Source organism: Notothenia rossii (genome assembly GCF_949606895.1).
Source record: "Notothenia rossii genome assembly, chromosome: 1".
Classification (NCBI taxonomy): domain Eukaryota; kingdom Metazoa; phylum Chordata; class Actinopteri; order Perciformes; family Nototheniidae; genus Notothenia; species Notothenia rossii.
In genome coordinates this window covers 20850139-20862212 of record NC_136912.1, presented here as the reverse complement: position 1 = coordinate 20862212, position 12074 = coordinate 20850139, and the positions used below count along the sequence as shown (strand labels likewise).

The following is a 12074-nucleotide window of genomic DNA, read 5'->3' as shown; positions in this document are numbered from 1 at the left end:
ACGATGCATCAGAAAACATTTAAAGATCAAGACGAAGCTAATGGAAGTACTCCCAGTTTACACACACGCAGCTGCTACATGCAGCAACAGACACACAGGGAGGAGATGGCAGAGAGAACGCACTCCCCTCACTTTCCTCCAGAGTCAGAAAAAAGTCTGAGTTAACTTTTTGGAGATCCATAGAAAAGGGTTGAAAATGAAAAAAAGTATCCGAAAATAGTGCCTCATAATGCGGGTAGAGTCCCCTGCCAACTCCCCTCGCATTCCTCCAGACTCAGAAAAAGTCTAAGTTAACTTTTTGGAGATCCATAGAAAAGGGGTGAAAATGAAAAAAAGTATCCGAAAATAGTGCCTCATAATGCGGGTAGAGTCCGCTCAAACTCCCCTTACAGAGAAGAACCATGCTGGGGGGTCTCCGGGCAACAAATGTACCGGGGCCAGAGGGCACATGGAGCGGATACATTCCTCTATGAAGTGAGAGAGCCGTTTCTTTCGGAGTCCTCTCAAAAAACGGGTTTCCGATTTCGTGCAGACAGTAGTCTTTTCCACCATCAAAATGGACAAACAATGGATTAAATAACATCTACAGATCAATACGAAGCGAATGAAAGTACTCCTAGCGTGTGAAAATGTTTAGGAAAAGCCATAGGGAAGAGCAGATTGCCTGTCATCTCCCCTTTACAAGCTTAAAGAATGTATTTATCGTGTGAGTTTGGAAATAAAAGTTTCATATTCTAAAAGCCAAGACTTTGTTTAAAATCAAACAAAACACCCGAACCCTGAAAAAAGAATACACTACAGATCCATCCTCCATTTCTTAATTCAACATAATTCATTCACACTGCCGAGGCTGGTTTCGAACACAGGTCGCTTGAAGCTTTTAGAGGAAAAGTCTGTTATACAGATTTCTCAGTATATTACGGCACATTTCCATGTCTTCTCCACCATCAAAATGGACAAACGATGCCTCACAAAACATTTAAAGATCAAGACGAAGCTAATGGAAGTACTCCCAGTTTACACACACGCAGCTGCTACATGCAGCAACAGACACACAGGGAGGAGATGGCAGAGAGAACGCACTCCCCTCACTTTCCTCCAGAGTCAGAAAAAAGTCTGAGTTAACTTTTTGGAGATCCATAGAAAAGGGGTGAAAATGAAAAAAAGTATCCGAAAATAGTGCCTCATAATGCGGGTAGAGTCCCCTGCCAACTCCCCTCGCATTCCTCCAGACTCAGAAAAAGTCTAAGTTAACTTTTTGGAGATCCATAGAAAAGGGGTGAAAATGAAAAAAAGTATCCGAAAATAGTGCCTCATAATGCAGGTAGAGTCCGCTCAAACTCCCCTTACAGAGAAGAACCATGCTGGGGGGTCTCCGGGCAACAAATGTACCGGGGCCAGAGGGCACATGGAGCGGATACATTCCTCTATGAAGTGAGAGAGCCGTTTCTTTCGGAGTCCTCTCAAAAAACGGGTTTCCGATTTCGTGCAGACAGTAGTCTTTTCCACCATCAAAATGGACAAACAATGGATTAAATAACATCGACAGATCAATACGAAGCGAATGAAAGTACTCCTAGCGTGTGAAAATGTTTAGGAAAAGCCATAGGGAAGAGCAGATTGCCTGTCATCTCCCCTTTACAAGCTTAAAGAATGTATTTATCGTGTGAGTTTGGAAATAAAAGTTTCATATTCTAAAAGCCAAGACTTTGTTTAAAATCAAACAAAACACCCGAACCCTGAAAAAAGAATACACTACAGATCCATCCTCCATCTCTTAATTCAACATAATTCATTCACACTGCCGAGGCTGGTTTCGAACACAGGTCGCTTGAAGCTTTTAGAGGAAAAGTCTGTTATACAGATTTCTCAGTATATTACGGCACATTTCCATGTCTTCTCCACCATCAAAATGGACAAACGATGCATCAGAAAACATTTAAAGATCAAGACGAAGCTAATGGAAGTACTCCCAGTTTACACACACGCAGCTGCTACATGCAGCAACAGACACACAGGGAGGAGATGGCAGAGAGAACGCACTCCCCTCACTTTCCTCCAGAGTCAGAAAAAAGTCTGAGTTAACTTTTTGGAGATCCATAGAAAAGGGGTGAAAATGAAAAAAAGTATCCGAAAATAGTGCCTCATAATGCGGGTAGAGTCCCCTGCCAACTCCCCTCGCATTCCTCCAGACTCAGAAAAAGTCTAAGTTAACTTTTTGGAGATCCATAGAAAAGGGGTGAAAATGAAAAAAAGTATCCGAAAATAGTGCCTCATAATGCGGGTAGAGTCCGCTCAAACTCCCCTTACAGAGAAGAACCATGCTGGGGGGTCTCCGGGCAACAAATGTACCGGGGCCAGAGGGCACATGGAGCGGATACATTCCTCTATGAAGTGAGAGAGCCGTTTCTTTCGGAGTCCTCTCAAAAAACGGGTTTCCGATTTCGTGCAGACAGTAGTCTTTTCCACCATCAAAATGGACAAACAATGGATTAAATAACATCTACAGATCAATACGAAGCGAATGAAAGTACTCCTAGCGTGTGAAAATGTTTAGGAAAAGCCATAGGGAAGAGCAGATTGCCTGTCATCTCCCCTTTACAAGCTTAAAGAATGTATTTATCGTGTGAGTTTGGAAATAAAAGTTTCATATTCTAAAAGCCAAGACTTTGTTTAAAATCAAACAAAACACCCGAACCCTGAAAAAAGAATACACTACAGATCCATCCTCCATTTCTTAATTCAACATAATTCATTCACACTGCCGAGGCTGGTTTCGAACACAGGTCGCTTGAAGCTTTTAGAGGAAAAGTCTGTTATACAGATTTCTCAGTATATTACGGCACATTTCCATGTCTTCTCCACCATCAAAATGGACAAACGATGCCTCAGAAAACATTTAAAGATCAAGACGAAGCTAATGGAAGTACTCCCAGTTTACACACACGCAGCTGCTACATGCAGCAACAGACACACAGGGAGGAGATGGCAGAGAGAACGCACTCCCCTCACTTTCCTCCAGAGTCAGAAAAAAGTCTGAGTTAACTTTTTGGAGATCCATAGAAAAGGGGTGAAAATGAAAAAAAGTATCCGAAAATAGTGCCTCATAATGCGGGTAGATTCCCCTGCCAACTCCCCTCGCATTCCTCCAGACTCAGAAAAAGTCTAAGTTAACTTTTTGGAGATCCATAGAAAAGGGGTGAAAATGAAAAAAAGTATCCGAAAATAGTGCCTCATAATGCGGGTAGAGTCCGCTCAAACTCCCCTTACAGAGAAGAACCATGCTGGGGGGTCTCCGGGCAACAAATGTACCGGGGCCAGAGGGCACATGGAGCGGATACATTCCTCTATGAAGTGAGAGAGCCGTTTCTTTCGGAGTCCTCTCAAAAAACGGGTTTCCGATTTCGTGCAGACAGTCGTCTTTTCCACCATCAAAATGGAAAAACAATGGATTAAATAACATCTACAGATCAATACGAAGCGAATGAAAGTACTCCTAGCGGGTGAAAATGTTTAGGAAAAGCCATAGGGAAGAGCAGTGTCAAGGGGAGAACACTGAGGCATGAACTCAATTGCACGACTCAAAACTCAGACTCAGATAGCGTTTCAAAATAAAGACTTTACTGGAATTTGCACAGTAATAAAACAAGGAAAACAAAACCACTCTTTCGAGGAAAACTATAATGCAATCTATAGCATAGGTCCGTGAAAGGTCCGTGAAAAGGTCCGTGAGGTAAGCCGATACGTGGTCTTCGTGAGACAACGAACTGACAATTAACAGGAGGGAGCTAACACAATATATACACAGGTAAAGGGGACACAGTTGGAAACAATCAGGGCGGGGAAAATAATCAAGGACGCAGGAGACAGAAAAGGGGCAGGGAGCGTGGAGGCCTGAAATGAGAGGAAGAAATAATTAAGGGTATAGACATAAAGCACAAGACAAAGGGACATGACAACTCTAACATAAAGAATAAACTTTCACAATAAGTTTCTTGGACATGACAGTACCCCCCCTTCTAGGGACGGCTCCTGACGGCCCAGGCTCCTCTGAGTTGAGGCGGTCAAAATCCTCAATGAGGCTTTTGTCCACGATGAAGCGGGAAGGAATCCATTGCCGCTCCTCAGGACCATAACCCTTCCAGTCAACCAGTAACTGTCGCCCTCTACCCCTTTTCCGACTAGCCAATAGTGACTTGACCGTGTAAACCGGACCTCCATCGATCATCCGGGGGGGCGGGGGGGGTTTGACGGTGGGAACCATAGCGCTCTCCTTCAATGGTTTTAATTTCCCTACATGGAAGGTGGGATGTACCTTCATGGCCCTGGGAAGCCGTAGTCTCACTGAGACTGGGTTTATGACCTTGGTGATGGGAAAAGGACCCACAAACCGGGGAGCCAGTTTTCGGGAGAGTACGTGGAGGGGAAGGTCTCGTGTAGAGAGCCAGACTTTTTGGCCTGGCTGGTATACAGGGGCTGGTCGGCGTTTTCGGTCTGCTGCTCTCTTAACCAGTTGTGAATTCCTGCAGAGTATCTTCCTAGCCGCAGCCCACACGCGCCGACAACGCCTGACCAGAGCGTGGGCAGACGGGACCGTGACCTCCCTCTCCGTGGCTGGGAACAGTGGCGGCTGGTAGCCATAAACACAGTGAAACGGGGACAGGCCCGTGGCAGAAGTAGGGAGGATGTTGTGTGCATACTCAACCCAGGTGAGGTGCTCGCTCCAGGAGGATGGATTCTGGGACACCAGGCAGCGCAGGCAGGTCTCCAGTTCTTGATTTAGGCGCTCTGTCTGGCCGTTAGACTCCGGATGATATCCAGACGAGAGACTGACCGTGGCACCGATGAGGCTGCAGAACTCCTTCCAGAAGCGTGACACAAACTGGGGGCCCCGGTCGGAGACAATATCCTTAGGGAAACCATGAAGCCGAAACACATTCTGCATCATGACCTCCGCCGTTTCCTTAGCTGAGGGCATCTTTGGCAGAGCAATGAAATGTGTCATTTTGGAAAATCTGTCCACTACCGTGAGAACTGTGGTTTTACCTCTAGAGAGGGGCAGGCCAGTGACGAAGTCCATGGAGATCTCTGACCAGGGCCTGTTGGGAATAGGGAGTGGTTGTAATAACCCTATTCGCGACCTGGAAGAGGTCTTGTTTCGAGCGCAGATAGGGCACGCCTCCACATACTCCTTCACCTCCTTCTCCATGGATGTCCACCAGAAACGTTGTTTAACAATGAACATAGTTCTCTTGACTCCGGGGTGGCAGGTGAGCAGCGAAGTGTGAGCCCAGTGGATCACCTGTGGTCGCTCGGCCTCCTGAACAAAAATCCGGTTAGGCGGGCAACCCCTTGGTGCAGGAGCTCCAGCATTGGCACGTATTACCTCCTTTTCTACTGGCCAAGTCAGCGCTCCTACCACCCGGTTCAATGGGATGATGGGTTCCGGCTCCTTGGATGCAGGCACAGGGTCAAACAGACGGGACAGAGCGTCAGGCTTGACATTCTGAGACCCCGGCCTGTAGGAAAGAACAAAGTCAAAACGGTTGAAAAACAAGGTCCACCTAGCCTGGCGGGAGTTCAGTCTTTTGGCCTTTCTGATGTACTCCAGGTTCTTGTGATCGGTCCAGACCACAAAAGGATGCTCGGCTCCCTCCAACCAATGCCTCCACTCTTCCAACGCTAACTTCACGGCCAGCAACTCACGGTTTCCCACGTCATAATTTCTCTCTGCCGGGGAGAGCTTCCTGGACAGGAAGGCGCAGGGGTGAAGTTTGTTGTCCTTCTGTTGTTGCTGGGAGAGGACCGCTCCCACCCCCTCGTTGGAGGCATCCACTTCCACCACGAACTGGCGAGTGGGATCCGGCATGGTAAGTATGGGGGCAGTGGTGAACATCTTTTTCAGCCGAGAAAAAGCCTCCTCAGCCTGAGGAGACCACACAAAAGGCACCTGAGGGGACGTGAGGACATGAAGAGGGGCTGCAATAGCGCTGAAGCTCCGCACAAAACGTCTGTAAAAATTAGCAAAGCCTAAAAACTGCTGCACTTTTTTGCGAGAGTCAGGGGTAGGCCAACAGGCTACTGCGCTAACCTTCTCTGGGTCCATCATAACCTGACCTGGGGAAATGATGAAGCCCAAAAAAGTGACTGTTTCCACATGAAATTCACACTTTTCAGCTTTGACAAACAACTTATTTTGGAGCAGTTTCTGTAGAACCAGGCGGACATGTTGTTTGTGGGTGTGAAGGTCAGGGGAGTAGATCAGAATGTCGTCCAGATAAACAAAAACGAAACGGTTCAGAAACTCCCTCAACACGTCGTTGATCATAGCCTGGAAGACTGCAGGAGCGTTTGACAATCCAAACGGCATGACCAGGTATTCATAATGTCCTGAAGGGGTGTTAAAACCCGTCTTCCATTCATCGCCCTCCCTGATCCTGACCAAATGATAGGCGTTCCGCAGGTCTAATTTGGTGAAAACCTTGGCTTCCTGAAGCTGCTCGAAAGCGGACGAGATGAGAGGGAGGGGGTACCGGTTTTTAACCGTAATGTCATTGAGAGGTGAGTAGTCGATACAGGGCCTAAGAGACCCATCCTTTTTGCCCACGAAAAAAAAACCTGCCCCTGCTGGGGATGAGGAATGACGAATAAGCCCTGTCTTGAGGGAGGCATCAATATAGTCCTTCATGGCCTCTTTCTCAGGTCCTGAAATTGCATAAAGTCGACCCTTAGGAATGGGAGACCCGGCAATCAAGTCAATAGCACAGTCATAGGAGCGGTGAGGAGGAAGAGCCAGAGCTTTGGACTTACTAAAAACTTCACTAAGGTCGTGGTAGCAGGAAGGAACTGAAAGTACATCCGGAAGATATATTTTTGGGACTGTATCCTGCCTAACACTCCCAGTGTTACATCCCCTGTCAATCTCTGCTACCTGCTTAAAACAGAGATCAATGCAATTCTTTCCCCACCCCTCCACCCTCCCAGATTGCCAATCTATGTGAGGGTTATGAAGTTTCAACCAGGGAAACCCCAAAATGAGTGGATGTTGGGCTGAGTTAAATAAGTGAAAAGACATTGTCTCATGGTGGTTATCATTACATCTTACTTCTAAAGGCTCCGTTTGGTGAGTCACTTTAAACAACAGCCGCCCATCGAGAGCACTCGCTTCAAGAGGCTGGGGTAGAGGTTTAGTTTTTATGTCCCATTTTTTAACTAAACCCCAATCCATAAGACTTTCGTCCGCCCCTGAGTCAATGAGAACACCATGAGTAACTACATTGTCTCTGATTTTTACCTGGATCCGGGTCAGGGTGCGAGGAGGAAAGTCAGAGGAAGAGATCCGGCTCACCAACGTACTCCTCTTCATTGGTGAGCCTCCTCTTTTACCGGACAAGCCGCTTGTGGGTGTCCGTGCTGCCCGCAGTAGAAACACAGACCTTCCTTGAATCGACGCTGACGTTCTGCCAGCGACAGCTTGGCGCGGCCCAACTGCATTGGCTCCTCCACGGAGCCAGGGGGCGCTGTTGTCCGGAACGCAGGTGGTGAGGGGTGACGGGGGCTCCAAGAAGAAGTAATATCCAGCGGCGAGCGTCTCCTCTGGAGAGGTGGATCAACCGCATCCTTGGATTTATTCCTTCTCCTCTCCGTCAAACGATTGTCTATACGTAAAGCCATGGATATGACAGAGTCCAAATCAGCGGGCAGATCGAGAGGCGCCAGCTGGTCTTGTAAAGAATCCGAGAGACCGCTGACGAAAGCGTCAAACAATGCAGCGGAGTTCCAGCCGCTGTCGGCTGCCTTAGTCCGGAACTCGATGGCGTAGTCAGCCACACTCCGCTGATGTTGTCGCAGCTTGATCAGAGCCCGAGCTGCTTCCCTGCCCGGCGTGGTTTGATCGAAGGTCTTCCTCATAGTGTCTATGAAGTTTTCCAGAGACCCGCAGATAGGCGAGCCTCGGGACCATTCTGCCGTGGCCCACGCTGCTGCTCGGCCGGAGAGATGAGAGATCATAAAAGCCACTTTGGAAATGTCCGTGGGAAAAGCAGCCGGTTGGTGGTGATAGTGTAACTCACACTGCACGATGAACGGCCGGCAGCCTTCTGAGTCCCCGGAGTACCTTTCGGGTGGAGCCAGACGCATGGAAGCCCTGTGCGGCTCAGTAACCCGGTTGGGATCGAATCCGGTCACCGCTGGAACCGGAGGAGTCGTAGGAGGAGAAACAGCCTGCAGGTGAGTGAGCACACGCTGAACCTCTGCTGCCAGTAGATTAACTTGGGTCGTCAACGATGTTTGTAGTTCCCCCTGGCTGCTGGTTAGATCCTGCACTCCCTGCTGCATGGTGGCCATACGCTCCTCTTGTTGCCCAAGACGTTGGCCCTGAGAACGGATAGCGTTCTTAATCTGATCTGAGTCGGCTGAGTTCATTTTGATGGTCAGTTCGTACTGTCAAGGGGAGAACACTGAGGCATGAACTCAATTGCACGACTCAAAACTCAGACTCAGATAGCGTTTCAAAATAAAGACTTTACTGGAATTTGCACAGTAATAAAACAAGGAAAACAAAACCACTCTTTCGAGGAAAACTATAATGCGATCTATAGCATAGGTCCGTGAAAGGTCCGTGAAAAGGTCCGTGAGGTAAGCCGATACGTGGTCTTCGTGAGACAACGAACTGACAATTAACAGGAGGGAGCTAACACAATATATACACAGGTAAAGGGGACACAGTTGGAAACAATCAGGGCGGGGAAAATAATCAAGGACGCAGGAGACAGAAAAGGGGCGGGGAGCGTGGAGGCCTGAAATGAGAGGAAGAAATAATTAAGGGTATAGACATAAAGCACAAGACAAAGGGACATGACAACTCTAACATAAAGAATAAACTTTCACAATAAGTTTCTTGGACATGACAAGCAGATTGCCTGTCATCTCCCCTTTACAAGCTTAAAGAATGTATTTATCGTGTGAGTTTGGAAATAAAAGTTTCATATTCTAAAAGCCAAGACTTTGTTTAAAATCAAACAAAACACCCGAACCCTGAAAAAAGAATACACTACAGATCCATCCTCCATCTCTTAATTCAACATAATTCATTCACACTGCCGAGGCTGGTTTCGAACACAGGTCGCTTGAAGCTTTTAGAGGAAAAGTCTGTTATACAGATTTCTCAGTATATTACGGCACATTTCCATGTCTTCTCCACCATCAAAATGGACAAACGATGCATCAGAAAACATTTAAAGATCAAGACGAAGCTAATGGAAGTACTCCCAGTTTACACACACGCAGCTGCTACATGCAGCAACAGACACACAGGGAGGAGATGGCAGAGAGAACGCACTCCCCTCACTTTCCTCCAGAGTCAGAAAAAAGTCTGAGTTAACTTTTTGGAGATCCATAGAAAAGGGGTGAAAATGAAAAAAAGTATCCGAAAATAGTGCCTCATAATGCGGGTAGATTCCCCTGCCAACTCCCCTCGCATTCCTCCAGACTCAGAAAAAGTCTAAGTTAACTTTTTGGAGATCCATAGAAAAGGGGTGAAAATGAAAAAAAGTATCCGAAAATAGTGCCTCATAATGCGGGTAGAGTCCGCTCAAACTCCCCTTACAGAGAAGAACCATGCTGGGGGGTCTCCGGGCAACAAATGTACCGGGGCCAGAGGGCACATGGAGCGGATACATTCCTCTATGAAGTGAGAGAGCCGTTTCTTTCGGAGTCCTCTCAAAAAACGGGTTTCCGATTTCGTGCAGACAGTAGTCTTTTCCACCATCAAAATGGACAAACAATGGATTAAATAACATCTACAGATCAATACGAAGCGAATGAAAGTACTCCTAGCGTGTGAAAATGTTTAGGGAAAGCCATAGGGAAGAGCAGATTGCCTGTCATCTCCCCTTTACAAGCTTAAAGAATGTATTTATCGTGTGAGTTTGGAAATAAAAGTTTCATATTCTAAAAGCCAAGACTTTGTTTAAAATCAAACAAAACACCCGAACCCTTTTTTTACGCAAATCCACGCTTATTTTGAAATGAGCCGTTGCGACTTCCGACTGATTTCGATAGAGCGGGTCACATTTGCCCCTTGCTGCGGGAGTCCCAGGTTCAAAACTCCTCTCAGCCTCTCCATATTTGAAGTTGATTATATTATAGTTAGTATTATAGGTTTATTCATTTTGGAATTATTAAATATAAAACACATAATTTGTGTGATTATTAAAGTTAACAGATATTGTTCTAAACTGTATTAAAGTAAACATGTATTATTTTTAAACTGTATTGAAGTGAACATGTACTATTTGGGACTGTTTTCAAGTATTCCTATATATATAACCTTCTCACTTACACTCACTGACCCAGATACCAGCACACACACACATACTCTTTTCAAGATCCTTTCTGGGCATCAATATATCTGTGTACAATGTTTGATTGTCTGGGAAAGAATAGTTTGTGTGAAATATTCCTTGGGAAAGTAGAGGAGTGAATCCAGGTGCAAGATGAGATTGACTCTGTCCTTGTTTACTTCCGAAGTTCTCACGCTCTTTTCAGAAGTAAAATACTTTTTCCCAGAACTCTGATTCGCTGTATTGGGCCAGACCAGAAGTGAATCCAACCAGTAAGAACACCTATGGGAGTGAGCAACTCCTCCCCACGGACTCTCTGATTCGCTTAGGAGTGAAATCGACCAATTAGAGATTTGGGGGGGGGGAGCAGCCGACACAACTCTTCCCCCAAATATGTCTATGAATACTGATGTTTATTCATGCACGATGCCCCCTGTTTCTGACTGGCTGGTCCCAATATCTGTATCACACGGCAGTAGAGCGGGGAGCCCGGATTGCTCTGTTTAGGGGGCACTCTGTAACTTGTATTGTTGTTTTTTACCATTAAAATCTCATTATTGTTATGACTTTTATTCCGGTGTTTTGAACTCCTTCTCTTATTAATGTGACCAGGCTCATCTAACGGACGGCGCTGAGCGGAGGTGGGTTTTAAGCCACCACCACTGTGTTTGCTCCAACAATTCTGGTGACTCCTGAAGTGATGAGTGCTGGTCTCTAGAAGGACCACCGACAGCCAGCAGACGGAATTCAGTCCAGGGGAGGACACCTCGACACCACTGATAACTAAACCGGGGCGTCCTAATACAAAGGTAAGCAGATACCTGTTGATTACCAAAATCTGTGATTTGGCTTTACTACAACATTTTAGAGTTGTCAGCGGCGTTCTCAGTGTTCTTAGTCACGGTAAAAAATACAATACATATTTTAGTTAAGTTATAAAGTGTTTGTAAGAGTCGGGTAGAGCAGGGGTTCCCAACCTTTATTGTGCCAAGGACCGGCAGATACATTAAAAAGAATTCGTGGACCGGTTGTCAATTTTAACTGATTTGAATATTTACTCACCAGCAGGTGGCAACAGAGGCTAATTGTATTTAACAGCCTGAAGAAATACCAATATGCATCCAAAACATATTAACAATGTTTAAAACCAGGATACAATTAAAACCAAAAATTAGGACCTCTTTACAGATATTAATATAATATATAATATAATATAGCCTAATATAGGTGGCAACAGTGGCTAATTGTATGTAACAGCCTGAACAAATAATAGAACAACATGCATCCAAAACATATTAACACAGTTTAAAACCAGGATACAATTAAAACAAATTAGGACCACTGTACACATATTGATATAACTGAAATGTCAGTGAGACCGCTGGGCTTGTTTGCCAGCAATAATAACGTCATACCGGGGCGTTCGCTCCGGTGCACTCCGACAGCATTTAGCACTACATCGAGATTAAGATTAAACTAATTTATTTTGGGAACACCCACATACCTATGGAGTTGGCCAGATGTGTGTAAATTACTGTTCATGGTAATTTGAAAACAAATGCCGTTGTTGGACACACACAAACACACCGAACATACACACACACAGCGGAGCTGAGCAGAGCACATACACACACACATCATGCGCCTTTGTGACCGGACATTTCCTTCATACAACGAGTAATAGGGGGAATAATCGGGCCGTTCGATGTGGTTGTGTGTAGAGGTGTGTGT

General features: G+C 46.0%; 1 protein-coding gene across 1 annotated transcript in view; it reads right to left on the bottom strand.

Annotated features, from left to right (window-relative positions):
• Positions 1-12074, bottom strand: part of LOC307018753 (uncharacterized protein) — a gene marked incomplete at its 5' end in the record, with an annotated part of 48134 nt that overhangs the window by 14004 nt on the left and 22056 nt on the right. The gene's annotated exons all lie outside the window — the stretch shown is intronic.